Source organism: Callorhinus ursinus, unplaced genomic scaffold (genome assembly GCF_003265705.2).
Source record: "Callorhinus ursinus isolate GAN/ISIS: 27379988/994484 unplaced genomic scaffold, GSC_fseal_2.0 scaffold2, whole genome shotgun sequence".
NCBI lineage: Eukaryota > Metazoa > Chordata > Mammalia > Carnivora > Otariidae > Callorhinus > Callorhinus ursinus.
The window spans coordinates 22526426-22549998 of record NW_027397064.1 but is presented as its reverse complement, the minus strand read 5'-3'; positions in this window follow the sequence as shown (position 1 = coordinate 22549998).

Genomic DNA, 23573 nt, shown 5'->3' with positions numbered 1-23573 from the left:
TGCCATCACTCTCCTTCATCCTCTGCATCTAATCAATCATCCAGTTCTATGGATTCTTTCACCTATATATCTTTCATGGCTGCAGATCCCTCTGCTGCCTTAGTTCAAGGACCCATCCTTTTTCACTTAGATTTTTACAATAGTCTTTCAAATAGTCTTTCCGGAGCCAGGCTGGTCCTCCAGAATCCATGATCTTCACCTGTTAGAGTGATTTTATAAAATGCAAATCTGATCATGATGCAGAAAGGAAAAAGCCTTATCCCCATATATACAATATACCTACATTCCTCAACCCTCACAGTCCTTACTTTGGTCAGTTCCTGGCCCACCCTGCTGCCACCACAGTATGGGTTCTCCTCTCAACCCCTCCCCCTTTGTCCAAATTACCACTTTATTAGCTCTTTACCTCTGATCTCTGAATCTCCCTTTCCCCAATTAAAAGACTCTGCAAAATCTAAATTCTTTACAAAATTCTCTATTATTTCTTTACCTGAGCTAAAATATGGCTCTTACCTGAAGTTATACCACCAACTGAATGAAATCATGCTGGTTCTTTTCTTACCCAACTCCTACTATAGGGTCTGTAGAAGGTTCAGGTCATCCCTGTTCCTCACTACCACTTCCAGGCTGGGAATGTTGCATCTTCATATAAAGTACCCATCCCTTTGATGTCTGTGTCATTCTGATATATGAACCTTATTCCTCACTGTGGCTTTATCTACAGATTTTCTGATGTTCTCCCCATTCATTGACAATTTTTATGTCTTCTACCCATGACAATCCCTTTCATCATGATGGGTATCATCAATATTTACATAGACAACACAACCAAACCTTGGCTCCTCATTTCTTGACGTAATCCCTAGTAACCTCCTATTCAACTCTACTACATATCTCACTCTATATATCCTCCATCTGGGCAACCTTTTCCTCTCACATAGTTCTAAGTTCTTTTTTACAATTCCCGCCAAAACTATCTTCAGCCAGATTCATGCTTTGAGTTCCAGATGTGCATAAGTAACTCCTACTGGACATCTCCATTTGAATGTCTTCTAAACACCCTGAATTCAAAACTGAATTCACTATATGTATCTATTTTAAAACCTCCTTCTCTTCCTCCATTATACCATATCTCAGAAAAAGATACAACTACCTAGGAATTATTTCCTCCTATTTGCTTATTCTTCAAATTAAATCAATCACTGAGTCACTACCTCCTAAATATACCTCAAATCTCTTCCCTTCCTTTCATCCTAATGCCACCATCCTAAATCAAACCATTGTACATCTTTGCCTTTCTCCATTCTTTCTTTGTTTTAACATAGTTTCACATGATGTGACAGCAAGAGTCATTTTCCAAAAATGCAAATCTGTTCATGTCCCCTATTAAAATCCCTTAATTAACCTTAGCACTTCTTCCCTGATGTCAAATAAAGTGGGGGTGGGGGGAGTATGAGTTCCCAATGCTTTTATTTTTCTGGATCAAACACATAAAAGGGATTTGGATATCTGTATAAAACTATCCTTTACTTTAGGCTAAAGTTGTAATTACTCAAAAGAGTTACAGGGTCTCTAAGGCAGGTGTAGGAATCCAGGAGCAACGTTCCACCCTATTCTACCACCCTCCCCAGCATCCTCCTGGCCAGCCTCAAAATTTTAGCCCTTTTGAACTTTATGTCCTCTTTCCCCTTAACAAGTATTTTATATGCCATTTTCTCATCGTTCTCAGTGTCATACTTCTTTTTGTGCCAGTTGTCAGCCACCAGTCACTTCTGTTGACTTTCCCACTAGATGGGGATGGAGATGAGATTCAGGGAAAAAAAAAACACCTCGTAGTGGTCAGTTCTCCTCAGTCATAAGGTCTCCTTGAGTGGTACCTGCAAGATAATCAGAATTTTCACATTGCAGTAGAGTTTTATCATCTTTTATTATGTTAAAACAATATAACATATATCTCTCTCTTTTTATTGTCTTAGAATATGCCTGACTCCTGAGAGAGGAACGTAAAAGAAATACCTTTAAAAATATAGCCATATTTTTATAGTTTATCATTGCCTTTAGTATAATTAATAATGTCTATTCTGTCTCATCTTTCCCCATCCTCCTACTGATACTTGATGCTTTTAGCAGACATTGGTTCATCTTCCATGTCTAGTCAGTATTCACCATTTCTGTATGTACTAACATCATATCATAAGGTACCTATGACTGGCTGATCACTTTTTCCAGTCACAAGAGCATGCTTGGCTAGTGTTTAGGACAGGCCAGAAGTGCTGGGGCATTAGTAGACTCAGAAGCAGCCCTCAACCAACTATGAATGGGAATTGGTTTCCTTACCCTTTGAGTAGAACAATTTTGAAGAATGTTGTACATAGTCTTTCAGAAACAGCCTTGATAAAGTACTACGAAGGGGTCAAAGGTCAGAGAGATGTTCAAATGCTAAGATGAATTTATTACACAGAATGAGAAAAAGCCCTACTCTGGGGGTAGAGATTACTTTAAAAAAAAAAAAGATGAGAAAAACCCAGTAGTTATCTATGTTCCTCTTTGATGGCAGAATAGGGAAGAAGAAACTCTCTTCATTAAAACAATAGTGAATAAGAAATGTGCTAGTGGACAGGCTACCAGCATCACTGGAAAACACAGTGGTGGCTTTCCCTACAGCCAGGGTTGATGGAAGGAGATGCTGCAATAGAACTTGGCTACTGACTGTCAGTGGGGATGCTAGGATTCTGTAATAGCAGAAGCTACATAGTGACAGAACAAATAGCAACAAGACCAAAATGGTAACTATGGGGATTGACTTATAGGTATTTGAGGTGATGCCTGATATATTATTGGTGTTCCCAGTGAAGATAAAGATGATCAGCCCATGGTTGCATAATTTGACCACCACCACAACAAAAAGATGAAGAACAGGTGAGAAAAAAGCTAATATCAATGACTGCAATAGAAAACCATAATCCCACATCAAATGTCCATACTTGAGTCAGTTTTCAGATTCAGAGCCCCTTAAGTAAAACAGGATGGTTGCCTTAAGGAGAGTCCCCAGAATGTCACAGTATATATATATATATATATATATATATATATATATATATATATACACACACACACAAGGATTTTTCCCACTTTCTCATAGTGACCTAAGGCCATTTACCAAAATGACTATATACCAGGAAAGAGAGAATAGTCAAATATTCTGAGGGCAACTGAATACAAGATCTGAGATAACACTAGTATGAGGGCATCCAACATGCCATCATGGCCCCCTATTAAAGTAGAAGCAGACAGAGGTCAGGTGATAAATTGAGTCCTACTCAAAGTCCATCTTACTGTGAGTCCATTGATCATTTGGTCATTTATTTGAATCTTATGTGTATAAATTTGTTGGATATATTTGGATGCTGAAAGAACAACAGTTCATGGGGTTAGAGCCATTATTATAATAAAGACTGAGTGGAAATCCCTGAAACTATCTACCTCCCCAGGTCAAGAGAGTAAATTAAAAGTATTGTTACATTCTAAGTAGAAAGGCGAAGAATTGTTCCACCATCAAAGATTAAATAATGCAGCATTCTTACTCATTCCCATTTAACTCCCTGGTATGATCCTGTAAAACCAGATGGATCAAGGCAGGTCTAAAGGTGAAAGACTGCAAAATCATAGAATATATATATATATGTCTCAGTTCCTGGCATAAAGCTCCTAAAACCCTTATAATTTCCTAAGTGATAAGAGCACTAGGAGCACCTTTTGTTCTAAGATTTGGTATTTGACCATGGGTCCTGCCACTGGACTCCTAAATCCCTTGTAATTTCCCGGATGATAGCAGTGTCTTTTGTTTTTATGAGGCAGTGTTTGGTGGGCTCCTGGATGGGGAGGTGGTTACCAGAAAGACAAAGACATGATTAAAATCTTGGAATTTTCAGTCTCACTCCCCATTCTCAAGAGAGAGGAGAGGGGCAAGAGATGAAGTTAATAATCCATCATGCCTACATTATGAAGTCTCCATAAAAATCCCAAAAGTATGGGATTCAAAGAGCTTTCAGATTGGTAAATATGCGGAGATGTTGGGAGAGTGGTGCACTCAGAGAGAACATGGAAGCTCCTCACCTCTTCCAATATACTTTGCATCTATACATCTTTTCCATTTGGATGTTCATCTCTATCTTTTCTTTTCTTTTTTTAAGATTTATTTATTTATTTGAGAGAAAGAGAGAGAGCATGAGCAGGACGGGCAGGGGGAGAGGGAAAAAAAAATCTCAAGCAGACTTAATGTTGACCTGACACAGGGCTTGACCTAATGACCCTGAGATCACAAACTGAGCCAAAACCAAGAGGGGGATGCTTAACTAACTGCACCACCCAGGCACCCCCATCTTTATCTTTTATTGTATCCTTTCATAGTAAGCTGGTAAAGAGAAGTAAACTGTTTTCTTGAATTCTGTGAGGTGCTTTACAAATTAATTGAACCTAAGGAGGGGGGTCATGGGAACCTCCGATTTATAACTGATCTGTCAGAAGCACAGATGATAACCTGGACTTGCAATTGACATCTGAAGTGGGGGGACAATCTTGTGGGACTGATCCCTTAAAATAGGGGATCTGATGTTATCTCCAGGTAGACAGTATCAGAATTGAGTTAAAATGTACAACACCCAGCTGGTGTCCCAGAATTGCTTGGTATGGGAAAAGAAACAAAAAACCCCCACATATCTGATGTCAGAAGTATTGTGAATATAGTAGTAAGAATAAAGGAGAAACTCGGAAATAGGGTGGGTTTTCTACACAGAGACCCAATTGCAGGTGCTTTGCCAGATATGGTATCCTAACTAGAACAGGTCAAAATAGGCTTTGGAACTTGATAGGGGACTATTCATCTAGAGATTGCATTATTTTTAATCTCCATCAAAAAAAAAAAGGATCAAGGGAAGTTTGTTTTCATCTGGAGCAGACAATAATACATATTTATAGTCTTGCTTTAACCCTAAGTTAGCCTTCTTGCTCTGTATCATAATATAGTCCAAAAGAGCCTTATAATCTTGACATTTTCACAAACATCACACTAACCTATTATTTTGATGGATCTGAAGAGCATAAGAAGAAATGACATAAATATGTACCACTGATAAGATACATGTGCACCTAGAGGGTGACAGATAAACCCTAAAATGATGCAAGATCCTGCCATATTGGTGAGGTTTTTAGAGGTACATTACCAGGACCCAACTTTGGATATCTACTCAAAGTTAAAGGATAAGTTCACACATGTTGCACCTTCTACTACTGTATTTTAGATATAGCAAATGCTGTATTTGGAACTACTGCTCCTACACATTAATATGGTAATAAGGAAGTGGGAATTGGGTCTTAAAAGGCCCAGATGATACAAGTTAACATAAAAAAAGTAGCTCATACCTACCCTTCTCCTTCAGCTCACATATGCGACCCAATAAGGCAATTCTTAAATCTGATAGGCCAGCTCGATATGTTGAGGTGGGCCACAAATCTACTGCTAATACACAACAGCCCAAGTCAGGGATGGCCTTGAAAGATCATGGTAAAGGCAACTGGAATAGTACACCTGATCATCAGCTTCATGTGGAAAGAAAACAAAATGCTCAGCTTAGGGATGAAGGGAAGAAGTTCTGGATAATCCCACCAGACAAGCAAATTAGAACAGTAAGTGTTGACCAAGGTGAGGAGAATCTAGAATAACTGGTAGAGGACACAAATGATATATTTCAAATTTAACCTTGGGATTAACTGCAGCAGCAAAGACTATAGTTGCCCCAGTATCTCTTCCATTAGAAGTTTGTTTTTTTGTTTTTTTAACTGTGACCAACAACCTTAAAGTTCTATTGAGAGAGCAGAGAGGACTCAATATGGGACACTGTACATGAACACATTTTATTTCAAACACCTGTGACTCTACATGAGAGCTCCCTCTGGCTATAGGAGCTTGTTCAACCTACATTCTAGCTAACATAGACATGCTGGGGAGTTAACATCCCTAAGAACAGCCTTCAATCGAATACAGATAGAATTTGATGAACTGGGGTGCTTGGGTGGCTCAGTGGGTTAAGTGTCTCGTTTAGGCTCAGGTCATGATCTCCGCATCGTGGGATCGAGCCCCTCATAGGTCTCCCTGCTCATGGGGAGTCTGCTTCTCCCTCTTCCTCTGCCCCATCCCCACACCCATGCTCTCCCTTCCTCTCTCTCTCAAATAAATAAAATCTTAAAAAAAAAAGAATTTGATGAATAAATACTCTGGCTTCCTCACCCCTCAGATATCACAATTCTGAGGCATGTTCTATGCAGTCTTCCAGAGTTCCATAGTAAGATTGAGCTCCGGTGTTTAAAGAGGTAACCTGGTCATTAATGCATTCTGTACTGAGTTTCTCACCTTCCCAATCTTTCTTGTCCACTCTTTTCTGATCATCCAAACAAGCTACTTTCACTCAAACTTATGCCTCAGGATCTACTACTGAGGAATCCTACCAAAAACAATGTTAACTTTATTTCAGAACCTAAGATATTTCCTGCTCTGTTTCCTCTTCTGGTACATTGTCCCCAATCCATGAACCTCTGCCTCCCAGGTTCTCCTAGCTAAGTTTTATTTGTCTTTCTAGTTTTAGCATAAAGAGTATTCCTTTAGGAAGGGTGACTCTAATCCCAGGACAAATTAGATTCCAGAAATATACGCTCACATAGCTTTCTATATGTACCTTACCATAGTTACCAGACTTAATGTTTTTGTCTTTATTTTCCAATTAACTGTGTTAAGAAGACAGAGATGATGTTTTTGTTCTTAACAAATCCCAAATGTCTAGCACAGAGCTAGTATAAATAGCAGGCACTCAATAAATATTTATAAAACTAAATTTATTACAATGGCCTCCCTCAATCTCAGTATAAGACAGAAGGTCTTGTCCTCTCTGATCTCATCTCCAGCTCTTTCCCTAGATGCACCCTTCACTCCAGGGAATTAAACTACTTGCAGTTCCCTACACATACTTTGTCATACTGCCAACCTGTGCCCATTTGTTTCATCTGCTCTTATAGTTTGTCCTCCATCTATACATACGAGCTTATTTCTACCCACCCTGCAAGTCTTAGGTAAAGTATAACCATCTAAGGAAATCTCCCACTAATACCCCACTAATATTTACAGGTCTCTCTCTATTCCTAAAGAAACTTAAGCATAATTCTATTATAATTCTTCAATATACTGTTATCATTTTAAACTTATTTTTCTCCCCCACAAAACCATAAATTGCCCAAGAAATTAATCTTTGAGTATTTTATTTTTATATAGTGCCAAGCACAGTACCTGGGAAAAAAGTAAGTGTTCAACAAATATTTTCTGGCTGAAGATGAATATGAAGTATCATTAAGAACTAGGGATATTTAGCCTAGAAAGAAGTCTTAAGGAAAGCAGGACCTCTGTTCTCAAGTATATAAGGGCTATCTAAAGAAAGAAGTTAGCATCACAATGAAGGGCTTTTCAGTTTTCTCAAACTCTTTCTGAGTTTGCAGAATTAGACACTGGGAATGTTACAAAAAAAAAAAGTTTCTTGGTTGCAAGAACTGCTAATGTGTATAGTTCCTTATATCAATTACTAAATACTGCTGTTGGTGGTTGTTAACAGTTTGATGTGTATCTGTACTTGTTAATAGCAAAAGGCTTGGAATCTGCCTGGGTTCAAATACCAACTCAGCCTCTTAACTAGTGGTATGACCTTGGACAATTCAGTGCCTCAGTTTCCATATCTGTAAAATGGAGATAATAAAAGTATCTACTTCCCAGGGTGGTTGTGAGGGTTAAATGTGAATAGTCCTATGTGAAACACTTAAAATAATATGTGCTATGTAGATGTTTGCTATAGTAAAAAAAAATTATTTTTATTAAATCTACTAGCCCAAAGCAGGCCAACGAGTACAAGTGTTAGAAAGCAAATTTTGATTCAACCTAAAAAACGTTTTCCAACAGTAAATTAGCTGTCTTGCAATAGTAAACATCACACCACTAGAAATTAAACTATCCAGCAACCTATTCTGAAATGCAGTAGAGATTATTTTTTAATACTAAGATACTCTGATTCCATGGATTCTCCATCACCACATTATGATACCAAATGCCAATTTGTGCATAACGTCTTTATTAGGAACCTTATATCCCTTAAATTCTTAAAACTTTCTTCCCCCTTTCAGAGGTAGAAAACTAAATATTGATCCAAGGAGGCAAAAGAGTACACTATCACTAACTCTTTCTTAAGTATCTCTTCCAGCTAGATAATAGCCATAACTAATCAGCTGAAAATGATATTACTAAAGTCTGGCTAGAACGATAAGAATTAGAATATAAGCACCAACTTTCTGTCTGCCAACATTATTCTTTAGTGGACACCCTTCTTGGGTTTCATGGTCTAGATAACACACATGAGAGGATCATAATATTGCTACTCAGTCTACCACATGCATAGGTAGGGGGATCCTGGAGAAAAGAAAGCTTGAAAAACATGAAAAAGCATAAGAAAAGTTCTAAATTCTCATTTACTTTGCAAGAACCTGCATGCCCCCCCAAAAAAAGTTAAATGACAATTCACAAAGGCATGCCTCTGAGGTTTGGTCTGGAAACAAGCACTATTTTTCCCCCAACTCTCCATATTATCTAGCACCCTCTGGCCCACTCCCCAGAATATGTATCTAACCACAGGCACACAGGAACTGTATATAGAAACAGACCTCTATTTTTTCCCTGACAAAGCCATTACAGGAGATTGTATTCCTTGTTTCATTTTTGTTCCCCATAGCAGTATTTTGGGTTGTATAAACCCAAGATTTAGAAAAAGAAATTGGTACAGAGATTGAATTGAATCACTCAAGCAGAAAGGTCACATTGAAAGTTCTCTAATGACATTAGTGCAAGAACTGTAACTCAACAATGACGTCTCTAAAAAAATTTTTAGGTCTTATTGCATTTTTCTTGACAATTCTTGAAATGCAAACCATACAGAAAACTAAAACCTCAATTAGCACAGAATTGTTCTCTCCTAAAAGCATAGAGGCAAGTTGTAGCTCTTAAAAGGACAACTTTAAGTTAATTGTACATTTTTAAAAATTGTCACCATATTCCTCTCCCTTCTGATGTGTACTAATTAAAATTTGCTCCTTAGAAAACACTATTTGGAGTTTTCTTCTGGAATTCTTAAGTGGTATTACTTATAAGGTGGCTTTACCATACACCAAATCCATACAGTAGCCCATTTCTGGTCTTACAGCCTGTCCATTGCAGCATTCTTGTCATTTGTGTGTGTATTAAAGGCTGAATATATGGGACTTGCCCTTCTAAAAGGTAAACCGACTAGTATAACTTCCCAGAGCAATTACACATGAAAACTCTCTTTGCCAGGTAGACTTTTCAATCGCTTTCTCTTTCTTTTCTACCAAGAAAGAAAGAGAAGGAAGGAGGGAAGAAAGGAAGGAAGGAAGGAAGGAAAATAAAGGAAGGATACTCTTTGTAGCTAAGTAAACAAAAGATAAAATAATCATAGTTGACAGAAATGTCCTTCATATTAAGTTATTAAATACTGTATAAAAACTTTTTGATGAACATTACTTCAGTGAGTGTACAAATATCTTTTATCTAGTTCTAATCTTTTATTTTATAAACTTGAGTAAATATTTTCACCTCAACCCTTTCTCAAATCTTTTACTTCCTGTGCCCTATAAAAATAAAAGGGCAATGGAAGTCTCAGCTTATAGACTGTTCTGAGAATTCCAAATTAAGTCCACTAGTAGATAAGTTCTCAAACTTTAGTCTTTGTACCAGGAACGTTTGTCCTGGTGAGCCCCACCATCTGGGGCATGTATGTCAGCTTCTCTCCAGCTCATTGTCCTAATTATTCATTATCTCTTATATTCCATTAAATATTCCAGAGAAACAGGCATTGAAAGTATGGGAGGATTGGCCTACCTCAGATGGCAATCCACAGTTCGGTGTTGTGTGTGTGTGCTTTTAAACAGAGAATGTAGCGTCTGCAAGAAATTTTGATATCTGAATAAGAATTCAAAGAATCCAAGAGTTTGGGGACAGTGTCTACATTATGATGACAGTATTTACACTAATTCTATCTCCCCCAAAACCTCAAAAATCAAGAATTTGCCCTGTTTCTGAGTTAGTTATCTGATGTGTCTATTATACTGGGCTAAATTGTGATTCCTTTCTCCACAATCTGTCTTCATACAGAGAACAGAACTCTTTCCTTCATCTCCTCATTTCCCTTGTATGTCTTATATGGTAGATGGTTAATGGTCTCAAATCTCTCCTATCCCAATAAACATGCCTCTTTGTTATATGCTTTTACTGCCTCTCCCATGCAAGTTTCTCTGTCTACTCCTTTGAATATGGGCTGGCCTGTGACTCACTTTCATAGAGGATACCAGAAGTGATATGTGAATTTAGGTGTCTAGATCTCAAGAGGCCTGCAGCTTCTGCCTTAGCCCTCTTAGAATATTGCTCTAAAACTTCCAGGTAAGGAAGCCAATCTAGTCTACTCAAGAAACAGAGGTTCCAGCTGAACGTTTAGCAGAATGCAGCCACTTGAATGACCCAAGACATCTTTTCCCCCACCTTCCAAAGGTCATGGTGTGTTCAAAGAGGAAGGGCTAAACTATCATGACTAGTATTTAGTGCCAATTTTGTGATTTGTTTATTCTATCTACCTAGAAACTGCCTCAGAACAAAAAAGGCAAGGATTTTGTAAGCATTTCAGTGCTGTTTTGTTATAGTTGACTCGAAAAAGAAAGACAACGATGTGGTCTAGTAGTTTCCACATGTATTTGAATGTCAGCAACTCTGAGTTGTAATCTCATCCAACTGTCTTTCTGGCTGACTCCGATTACTTAAGAGAAATTACCTAACTTCTCTCTGTCTCATTTTTCCTACCTATAAAATGGAAGAAATTGTCCTTATTGCACAGAAAGAATTTTTTAAAAAGTAATTGATATTTATAAACACCCTGGAAATACATACTGTGATGATGCTCAACGCACACACACGAAAACATGCACACATACATTGTTTGACACCATTTCTTTAATTTTGTTAAACATCTTAGGGAAAAATTAAGATGGGAGCAGTGAGGTTTATGATTTTTCTTTTCCCATTTTACAGCACCTCACTCCCAGTTCAGGAGCATGGAGAATTTTTCATTTGTTGTTAGCTCCTGTGCTGGGCAGTGATTCAAATTCCCGAGGTTAGTGGCAGCATCTCAGAGAGATTCTCAGATTTTCAAAGCTCCATTTTCTTTTAATTAGCTCCCTCTCGCCTCAGGCAACAAGTTCAGGGAATCAATAGGTTAGACTGAGTACAGACTTTGTAGGTATCAGGAGCTACGGTATGTTGGGACTTGTCAAACCCCGGATTCAGGTTTCAGGAGGTAAGCATCACTGGTCCAAGAACACTGAGAAAGAGATTTCAAACAGAAGCAGCTCACCAGCTTCCGGAGACTGCCTGCCCATGATTCCCAGGCAGGGACCGCCATTACTTTCAACGACACTTGCCCTTGGACAAGTCACCGAAGCCCCAGGGCTTGCCCTAGAGGCCTGCAGACCTTAGGCTGACACTGGCCATGAGTTAATATCACACTTGAGAGAAGGTGAAAGCATGAATTCTACGGAGGTTCCCAACTCCGCACACTATCTGTTCCTCACTCTTATTATTTCTCCTGTCATAAGGCTTTCTACATACCCAGAAGATATTCTGAGTAACACTGGCTATATACTTTGTTTAAATTCTTAATTTACGGTATTACCATTCTTCACTTACTGTAAACACGAGCTGCACAGAGGCTGACAACCGCTTTGCTAAGTGGGGCACAGTGGATTTGTTTCTAGGGTTCAAACCTTGATTGAACAGTTCCTGTTGCTTTAGGTGTTGCAATAATTATTCTGGCACAGACTATACAAAGTCAAGGGCAAAACATTTGGGATTCTTTGCGAGCATTCATTATTTATGCTGGAAATGGAACTCCAAAATTCCTTTCAAAAAAATCAGATTAAGTGACATGAAAAAAATAAAAAAGACAAAGCCTTAGTAATGTATCAGTCAGTAGCCAGTATTAAGTGACAGTAAATACCATTAGGACTTGTTCTGTTTGAAGCTGTAAGCAGTATGATCCTGAGCGTTTGTCTAAAAGAATCACAAGGTATCTGAAAAGTTGAGAAACAGGTAAACTAATTTTTAAATTGTATGTTAGTTACATTTAAAAAAATGCTCAAAATATTTAAGGGTGTGATACCTCTAAATTTCAAGCGATAGTTTAATATTTAATCTGGAAAACTACAATGAATATACACCCAAATGTCCAAAATGTCTGGAAATACAGGGAAAGTGCTGTACTTACTGGTTTGTTTTTGTTTGCTTCTTTCTTTTTGTTTTTCTTTTAGATTAACACTTGAACTCATTGCTTTAAATTTCAAAACGCTTCACTTGAAAATGTCTCTGGAGGTTGAAGAAAAAACATATTGAATCTATTATTTGAAACTGTGACCAACATACTGTGTAACAATGAAGTTTTTCAGATTCCCTGTATAATGATAAAAGATCCAGTGTTACTCATGCCAAAAAAAACGAAAGGGCTTAACTAGAATCAATTGATTAAGAAAGCTGGAGAAAGCTGAGAGTGTGGAGAGACGAGCAGATAAGACTGTAAGAGATAAACAGGAAACAAGACAGTTAAAAGTTACTATATGGAGGGACACCTGGCTGGCTTAGTTGGTAGAGCATGTGACTCTTGATCGCAGGGGTGAGTTGGAGCCCCCTGTTGGGTGTAGAGATTACTTAAAAATAAAATCTCAAAAAAAAAAAAAAAAAGTTACTGTATGGAGCCTAAGAGATAAATTTCGAGATAGGGATTCTGTTCATCCTATGGGTATATTGGGCCAGGGCATTTTATCAGCACCAGGTCTGAGACAAACATCCCTTAAGGCTAACCACCTCCCTTTGCTTTAAATTCTTGCTCTTGGGGAAACCTTCAGTATTGCTAATTCCTGCTTTCCAGATATCTCAAGCCTGGGAAAGGGAGTACTTTGGTTCCAATTTGGGCTTGAGGCACGAAAAGGATTTATGTCTCTTAGGCCTTGTTCTGGTTTCAACTTTCCTTCCTAAGATGTGTGAGAGCAAAGCAAGCACAGTTGATATTTGGAATTTTAAAGCAGAGCCCCATGAACTGCAGTGTAGAGATCAAAATATTAAACATGTAAATCCTCCTCTCCCTTTCTTCCCTTCAACCATACACATCAGGCACTTCTTAAACTTTGGGACTAGGAGAAAATGAGCTGGCAATGCCCACACTTAGTCTTGGATATAAGGAAATTAAGCTACACCAAGCCAAAGGGCTCTCTGACCCTTCCTAGTCACCAGCTGTGGATGAGCCCTTACAGACTTTCAATGGAGAATTAGCATATAAAACCCATGGCAGGTCTGACCCTGAAGTCTCTGTAATGGTGGAGAGATACCAGCCAGAAAGGTTTCACCTGCTTGACAGGGGTCTGTAATCTCTACTTCCTGATAGCAAAAATGAAGGACTGGTCAGCCATAAGGAGATATCCTCTGACCCTTTACTTTTGAACTATTATTACTTTCTTCACATTAATCCAACAAATCCCTTGACGTTTATTTTCCCCCAATACATGGCATAAATATTCAAAGCAATAAGGTGTACCTACCCAGATGATAAGCACTTGTTAAAATCATTTTATCCTATAATATGTGGAGAACAAATCCAGCAGACCTATCAATGTAAGTGACCAATTAATTTCAATTCATTATAACAGATATCAGACAACATTCTGTTGTGGATTTGGTTAATGGCATCACTCCGCAGTACTTTCTGAGGGTAGTAACAAACCAGGTGCTGAATCTGCAAAACTGATGATTAGATTCTATAATCTGATGAATTCACATATAGGCATACTCCCTTTTTTTGTTTTGTTTTGTGTTACTTTTGATGTCTGAAATTCTGGGTATGCTTGTTCAGATTTTACCTTTACAATGTTATATATCTATGGGCACTTTTAGCATAAGGTTTAGACCAAACCCCCAAAAGGGTAAAAGCACCAAATTCCATGTGTTTCCAAAGAAATCAAAAGAAATTAAAATTTTTAAGTAAACAAGTGCAGTTTAAAGGAGACCTTGCTTTAACATCTGGGGTCCCATGGTTTTTTTCTGGTCACATTTCTATCTTATTTATTTCATTTTCCCTTAAATTAGTAAGCGAATTTGACAGGCCTGGAAAGAGAGGCTCTAATAGCAGTGTCAAGGGCCAAGAACTGAACAAACTTTCCTACATCACCCCTGTGTCTCAACAGGGCTGTACCAAATGTCTAATTTTAGTATTTGGCTCAACACCAAACACCTGGAAATGGCATTCAGCCAGAGATGAGCACAAAGCTAAACAGTGGGTGAGCAAGTGCATCTGTCTCCTCTTATTTTCCCCTTCTCAGCTATTAGGTAAATAAGGTAGTTATTAGATAAATAAGGTAGTTATTAAATGATGACTTAGGCAAAGCCTACAATTTTAGTTTTCACATTTCATCTTACCAACATTTATAAGCTCCCCAGCAGGCAACATTTCGGTAATATCTGTTATGAAAACCAGTTTGACTTCCTACTCAATACTATCTCGGAAGATGAATTTCAACCCATTTTCTCCTCAGACCAGAAGGTATACATGAAGCATGTCAGGTGTCACATTTGTTGAAATGGAAAATTCAAAACTGATGAGTTTCCAATTGCTGGTTTCCTCATGAGCATGTTCCTAGGCCCCTTCACACATGTCCATGTCGGCGCACTCAGGACTCCTGACTCCATTTCTTCACCCACAGAAACCACATTTCCTCTTACTCCTTCTCACTTCACCAATCCACAAACCCTTTAACTACCCCTGAAATATGGAGATATTTCCCGACATCTCCACAAATATAACAGAAAGCTTTTGTGGTCTCACGTAACCAAACTTATAACCATATGCATGCCTCGTGTGACCAAGAAAATCACTCATCTCTCTAGAGTGTCCAGTTCAGGATTCTTTGCAATAGACCATGGGACATGGGATTTGAAGACTAAATGCTGGTGCTAAGGATTTCAGGGGAAGCAGGCACATTCACAAAAGCAATGAAAGCAATGCCAGATTTTATTTAGTGCTTTATCTTTTCAAAGTACATAGCTTGTTTACTCATTTTTAAAGACTCTAAATTTGGCTTGCTCTCTGGAGGGAACATGTGGCTATTTCCCTTTGGTCTCAGAAGAGTTCTGCAGCAACATGATTTAAAACAAAATTTGGTAATGTAATTATGAGTTCATAAACCATATATGTTCTTAATGAATCCTACATAAATACAGGGAGTAGCAATAAGCAGTTTTATCCTTGATGATTATTAACAACAACCTGGCAGCTTTAAAGTACTTATGCATACTGTATGAATACCTCCTGTGCACCTCCTTGGTCTCACCTGTTCTACTCCAGACACCAGACTAGCCCCTTGGTCTGGGAAGGATCCGGTCAGAGTTCCACAGGTATGTCTAGACAGCACTTTGCCTCAGAACCCCATCTCTTGCTTCCCGCTCAGGGCTTTTCTATTGAAACCTCAAGTTGGGGACAGCAAAGGGAAGTAGTGTTTACTCACACATGTACCCCCTGGAGTAGGGGGGAAGTAACACCCTGCAGTAGCTTCCTCGCACTGCCATAACAAAATACCAGAGACTGGGTGCTGAAACAATGGGAATGTATTTTCTCACAGTTCTGGAGACTGGAGGTCTGAGATCAAGCTGTGGGCAGATTTGGTTTCTTCTGAGGCCTCTCTCCTTGGCTTGCAGAAAGCTGCCTTCTCGCTGTGTCCTCACATGGTCTTTCCTCTGTGCACACTCACCCCTGGTGTATCTCTGTCCAAATTTCCTCTTCTCATAACCACACAAGTCAGAGTGGATTAGAGCCCATTCTAAGGGCCTCACTGTAACTTAGTCACCTTTTTAAAGGCCCTATCTCCAAATACAGTCATTGTCTGTATCTCCAAACAGTCTGTCTCCAAATACAGTCATTGTCACAGGTCCTGGGGTTTAAGGCTTCAACATATTAATCTGGGGGGGGACACAATGCAGCCTATAATACACCCCCTAGGAGACCAACGATGAATTAATTCTTCTCTCACGCTTCCCTTAGACAGATGGTCCTGATTCACATTTCATGTGAAGGCTCGCAAAGAGTACCTGGTGATCAAGCAAGCAGACCTTCTAGCAATAGCCCACTAGCAACTCATCTTTGTGTTCATTCTACCTCCTCTTTGGTCAGGGTTTCCCTGTCCCTCGGTCCTTCCAGTTCCCAGGATCACAAATTCCAAAACATCTGGACTCAGGCTCTGCTTCCTGGAGAGCCTAGGCTAAGACACCTAACAACAACCATGCCAATTATTCCTTCCTATTATTGCTGCACAAATAAAGAAACAGGAGAGTCAGAGAAGACAAATGACTTACCAAGGGTCACACAGACAGTAAACTACAAAGTCAGAACTTTGATTTAAATCTTTTGCTACCCAATCCTGCATTATTTCTCAGGTGCCATAATATCTCCTAGCAATACCTATGCATAATCAGACAAAATTTCAGCGATTTTCCCTACCAATTTTTTTTAAAACTGTTTAAATGGACTAGAGATAAGAGTATATAATCCATCTCCCTATTTGTTAAATGCTATTCTTTACCTCTTTCCCCAAACCTAGAGTTTGATGTTTCTTTTTCAAAGCCTATCTCTGAAATTATTCTTTTTTTCAATAGAAATTACATAAATTACAATCTTTATTGGTACTCTCACAAACTATATTTTTCCAGGCAAACCACATCTCACAGTCAAATTAGGGAGGCTCTTATATCTTAATCAAAGCTTAACAGTTTAATCGTTCATTAAACATGAGAGTAATTTAGTGTCCTACTATGCAATCATTATTGTTTCCTGAAAATCTGATGTGATGAAGAACAATAATGCATACTGAAATATTGCCTGTGGAAGGTTATTTATTATTTCTTCCAGCGAAAAACATTCATAACTGAAATTTATTGGTCCATACTCCCTTCATTATAAATATTTTATGTTCTGCCTCAGGGATCCATGTCTTAGCATTTAAATGTCTCAATCTTGTGTCAGTAACAGGAAGAACAAGTTCACTGGGTGGAATTTTTGCCCTTTACTTCAGAATGTTACAATAATAATAGGCTATAAATATGTTATAATTATGCCTTTGATCACTGCTGTAGTTTTCTAGTCTGAATGAATTAAATTCAAAACTAAAGCTGAGCTGCTCGACAAAAATGACAGTGGTTCTCTTAAACTAAGATTTTACCGAAAGCCATATTAATGTAATGAAAATATTTAGAATGGAAGGAGAGGAAACCATTTTTTCCTATTCTACCTGAATGAGAACTAGCACCTTTGCTAATCACCCCATTTACCTATCAATAGGGGTTTGCATTTATTTAAAAACTTTATTATTGTTAGGTGATCCCAATCACCACAACCACCTCTGAAGTACTGAGCAGTTCTAAAAAAAAAAAAAAAAAAAAAAAAATCTCCATTGTTCTAATGAGAAAACTGAGATTCAGGTAAGTAGGTATGTATAATTTTTGTCTTAATTTTTGAAATTTTAATCTTGAGATACAGTAAAATTGCACAACAGTGTGACTCTTACTTACCCGGGTTTTCTGCAGAGGTGGGAGGTGAGAGTGGAGGGGGCCATATCTAAGAAAAGAGGATGTGAGCAGGTGACAGAACGGCAAATGACAGGTAATCCTGTTTGGGGGACTCGGGATATGAGACAGAGAGAATGTCCTGCACCACCTCAATTCTCCCAGATCTGTCTCCCTGTGTAAAGCCTGCACGAACAGATTACTGGGAGATTAACTGGGAGGGGGCTAGAATTGCCATGGTTTTCCTGGAAGTCCCAGGCAGCTACGGAACCAGGAGTTGCCCTCACTGATACAAGGCTTGGTATGTCACATTTGTTAATAGATTTATTATATCACACTTGTTAATCAGAGGACCTTTCCAAGATCTTTATCTCCCTTGTTCTCTTCCAAATAAATTTGGGACATAAACTTTTGAGACCCGCCCAACACATGGAAGTACACAGAAGGAAGAAAAACTGAATTTCATCTCAGCGATGATTGAAACGAAAATTGTATCCTGGTGTTAAATTATTCAGACAGGAAATACATGAAGAACTACCCTCTCTTAGTGTCTATACACAGATGACAGGGAAAATTCCTGAAGAAGTATCATGTAATTTGAAGAAAGGTGATTTTTGACAGTTTAGAGCCAGGGTTTCTTGGGCACTGAATATTTCTTTACAATCCTGTGAGTCTACATGTCCTCAAATATATTCCTTGAAACAATGGTTCCTCTAGATGTAACTAGGTTTACATGAAAAGAGTATGCTGTGACTACAGTGTCAAATGCTGATTGCCTGAAACACTCTGTTGACAAAGCCAGGTTGAGTTTCTTGCTTACTGTGGTAAGAAAAACAGCTATTTTGACAGTCTTAGTAGCATCTCAAAATGGGGAGGACAAAGTGGAGATATTTACGAGATTTTGGGGATCTGGTTAAAGTGGGGGTCTGACTAGGATTGCAGAAGGTTCATGATATAATAGGATTGGTTAACATTCGGTTTCAAAGAGAATCTTGAAGAGTAAGCTCTCCTTTGATGCTATATTATCTTGAGAAAGGGTATTTACTCTGATGAGGATAAATGGAGTATTTCGACAAATGGATTTTCTGGGAGTTCCTAAAATGAACAACAAAGTTATTTGCAACTTTAACTTACTGAGCAAGTTTCCTAAAGAGTAAAACCATATATGAAAATGGTCATAGTACAGTCCTGCTAGGGTATAGGTAATAAACTTATAGGTATAAGTGGTTTTGGTTCTCAACCCAAATTTGGGAATCCTTGGGTTAAACAGTGTTAAGCAAATACATTTATAGTGGTACTTTTCAGGTTCTTTATTATGTGAATGCACATGTAATTTTCAAGGAAAGAGTATATGATAAACATTTTTATTTTATTCTGAAAATAAAATCTGCCCGGATGAATATCTCATGAAATATAGTTGCAGAAATAGTGACCAAGACTTTAGGGTAGTCATTAAAAAAATGTAAATATAAAACCCAAATAGAGGAGTAAATATAATCTCAATTTGGCATGTCCCCACACACAGGCATGAATGTCTTAAGCAACCAACATGAAGGCACCCAGAGCTGAAATCCGGTTCCTGAGTTAAGCCCAACCAGAATGCATCAGTGATTGAAATGAAGGCTTCAATACCCAGTGGCTTGAAGAAGAAAGTGAAGCAGATGATACAAAAAAAAAAAAAGGGGGGGGGAATCCTTCCAGTGGAGATATATTGCTTAGCTAATAAAATGAGTCATGGAGCTTTTTTGTGTCTTCAATTTACCCTCCAGTGTCAATATAGAATTGTTATGTAGAGATATAATGCTCTTAATTAGATGCTATTCTTCTAGGAGGTAAGAAACACTGCTTACTAAAAGTAAACAACAGTTAAAAGAGCATTTTATCTTCATGCACACATAATTTAAATGGTCACACAGAGCTTTGGTATTTTCTATTAATCCACAGAAAAGTCTAGCTACTACCAATAACAGGATATCTACTTAGTCTGAGATTGGGAAGTACCACTACAAGATGATATTCTTTATCTGATAGTGAAAGGAGTCAGTCACTCTGTTTTAACATGAGCATTTCCATTATTTGAAACAAACAACTAAGTGTGGACCTTTGGAGAAACAGTAGAGGGAGTAAAGCAAATTTAAAATATCGGCTTAAAAAATTTAAATTGATTAAATATTAACTTTGGGGGGAAAAAAAAAGATAGGCCTGATTTTTTATGCCAGGAAATATGGAGTCAATTCCAGGAGATAGTAAGAGGATTCCAGGAGTTCACATAAATGTAATTCTAACTGTGCAATTGCAAATGAAGCCACAGAGGAAGAAAAAGTCCAGATATTCTACAGAAGCCAATGTGGCTGCTGAGTTCAGATTCTGAAGGGATATATATATATATATATAATCCAAATCACTGGCCTATCTCATGGCTGGCCTGAGTGTGGTGATGTATGCAACCCCGCAATGCCAACAAATCATGGAAAAGTACTTCAGATCTTTATCGAAGTCTCTTAGACATGTTATATGAAAATTACATATACCTTCTGTTTACTCTTCATCCATTTTTATGGCAGGTGCTTCCGTAACACTAGCCATCTTTCTGGATTCTTCCTTTTATTCCCTAAAACCCTTCTACTTTTTAGTCCAAACTGAATGCCTATAACCACTTCTTTTTCTAGGACTTTTTCTGTTAAAAATCAATTTGGTCTTTCTTTGTTCTAAGAACCCAAATCAAAATGTCAAAAGCCTAGCCCTAAAGGATGCAAGAATAATAAAGAATTCTTCCTTCTTAGAGCTACAGGGAAGTGAGGGCTGACCAAAGTCCCTAAATTTATCTCTTAATATCTTTGTCTTCTGAACATGTTCAAAAGATGAGATGAAAGAAGCGTAGCTAAGAATTCCTATTAGAGAGTGGCACAGAATTGATAGATTTTGGAAGTCTATGGCACCAAATAAACTGTGGTTTACCAATCAATCAATTAATCAATCAAGCTTTTATGCTTTGATCAGAGCAAGCAGAAGGTAAGGAAGAAAATGTGCTCTGTTGGAGGCCATTAAAGACTGATGAGAAAAGAGAAAGCAGACTTTCCTTTGGACTGAGAAAACACAAAACATATCCATACCATTAAGAGGTAATTCATTGGAGTTCTAATGCAGCAAGGATAGGTAAGCTTCTGGTCTTGAATTATCTCTAAAGGTCTCTAAGGAACTTGTAAACTAGATCATTAAACCAAACACTGCCAGTGAACTTTGAGGGGCTGTCAAGAACAATAAAAGGGAATAAAACTGGAGATAGGCAAATACCAACCAATTTTGCAAACTGGGATGAAAGCAGATTTGAAAAATTAGAAGAGTTACACTGATTTCAGCTAAGATTTTAGAATCTTTTATATACAAGTTTATGTTCAGGAAACCTAAAGGAGCAATCATCAGTAGGAGCCAATAAATCAAAGTCCTCTAATTTCTTTCTGTGCAGTCAGGGTCCTGGCATGGAACATATGCATGCAACCAGAGGGAAACTCAGGAGAATTTATAAAGGGACTCTTCTAGAGCATGGGCTCTAGTTAAGGGAAGTTTACAGGGATAGTGGAGCAACTGTGGAGGACTAGTACCACCCAATGCAGGACTGGCTACACAATTTGCAGGGCCAAGAGCAAAATGAAAATGCAGATCCCTTTATTCGTAATTTATTAAGAATTTCAAGACTTTTCAAAAGAGCATTAAACCAAGCATAGGGCCCTGTTGACCACACGGGCTGCAAACCCACTGCAATCATCTCTGACCCTTAGGTTTCAAGCAGAAAGGAAGGAAACATGTAGGAGACCCTGAAGAGAGTTGTAGCTGTATCTTCAGCTCTCCTTCACCTAAAGATACAGGTTAAACAGATATAACTAAAGTCTACTGAAAGTTAGATAAATGAAAACCTGAAGGGAGCTGTATGTGTACCACAGTTCCTTTCCTCCATCCTATCCAGTTCAGCACTTTTACTACTGATTTGCAAATATAGAAGAACTGCTTATCAAAGCCTGGTTTACAGATTGCTGAGTGGGACAGTGACTAACCAGGATGAAAGGATTAGAATTCAAAAAGGTCTTGACAGGCTGTAGCAATGGGATAAAAAAAAAAAAAATACTTGGCCAGCTGGAGTAAATCTTGGATTTTGTTCTCAAGCTCAAAAAGCCACTGACATGGGTTTGGAACACAAGAGACAATACACATCAAAGGTAAAGTCAAGGTGAATCAGGAGTGCGACGGATTCCCCACAAAAGCAGATTAGGTTTTGGGCCACATTAATTGAACTAAAGAAGTGATTATCTAAGACTGGAATTGTGTTTATCAAGCCACACCCGGAAATTTTGGTTTACTCTGAATGTCATAATGTGACTTGTGATGTACTCTAAGGAGAGTAACTAAGATTGGAGTCAAGACTTACAAACTAAGATCAACCACAAAAACTGATCTGGCTTTAATAATTGATATAAATAACTTGAATGTGACAATATTAAAATTGCTCAATCAGCAAATTAAAGAAGAGCAAAAAACATAGATGACATCAAAGATATGTATGAGTGGAGGAAGCAACTCTTGCCTCCTTAGTTCCTCCTTCTGAATTTGCAGAGTTAAGATTCTACCTGAAGAGGGGATCGTAGAACCAAGGGCTCACTGCTTTTTGGAAGAGAAGGGGAGTATTTTCCCACAGGCATTTACTTTATTACCATATAAAGAAATTCTCATTAGGCCACAGTTACATACTTCTGAATTCTCTTTTTTATTGTGTCACTATAGCTATTTGAAGAAAAAGCCATGTACTAACACAGACCAGGAATCATTCCTTAGTAGTAATAATTACAGAGATTGAGAGCCAATAATAAGAGACCACTCAGGAGAGTAATGGTATCCAATTATATCCAAATATATTAAAGACTGCCATACGGTAGAATAATTACCATTACAGTTTATTGGCTCAAAGAATAAAACAAGATCTTTTTTCTTTTCATCAGAGAAACATGTTTTTAATGGTCAAATTTTCTGAGGACAAAACGGACTGCCCATGGAAAGCAGGAGCTCCCCCACAACTAAAAGTGAACGACACAGTAACATAGTATAGATGTGTTATTTTACCAGGTGTGTTAGTTAGGCAGTTCCAGCATTAGATAGGTGTTTAAAGTATTTTTAAAATCATTTCTGTAGTTTATTCTTTCTTGCATTCAATAACTCTTTATGGAGAACTAGCCCCATGCGTAACATGGTCCTAAGGACTGAGGATACAATAACAAACAGAAACAAGCCATTTCCTCGTGGAGATTAAATTCTGATGGGATAGGTAGATAATAAACAAATAACTACTGAAATGTCATAGAGTGGCAAATGTGAAAATAAATAAAGCACAGGGTAAGGAGCCCAAGCGATGGAATAAGAGACGGAACTATGGACAGGAGGTCAGGAAAGGCCTCTCTAGCCAATGAGCTCATTGCTTTATCTACTAAACTTCTCTAAATCTTCATTCCCGGTCTCTTCTTAAGGCTCTTATCATTTTTCTTCCTTATGTTAATTACCCTCCAACTGGTTGAGTCCTTAACTCCTAAATGGAGAATCACTTTAACATTTTTTTAAAGATTTTATTTATTTATTTGAGAGAAAGTAATGAGAGAGAGCACAAACAGGGAGATCAGCAGAAGCAGAGGGAGAAGCAGGCTCCCTGCTGAGCAGGCTCCCCCTGCTGAGCCTCAGGACCTGAGCCAAAAGCAGACACTTAACGACTGAGCCACCCAGGTGCCCCTAACTTTAACTTTTAAACACAGAAAAACTTAGTAAATCTATTATAACTTACAGGCAG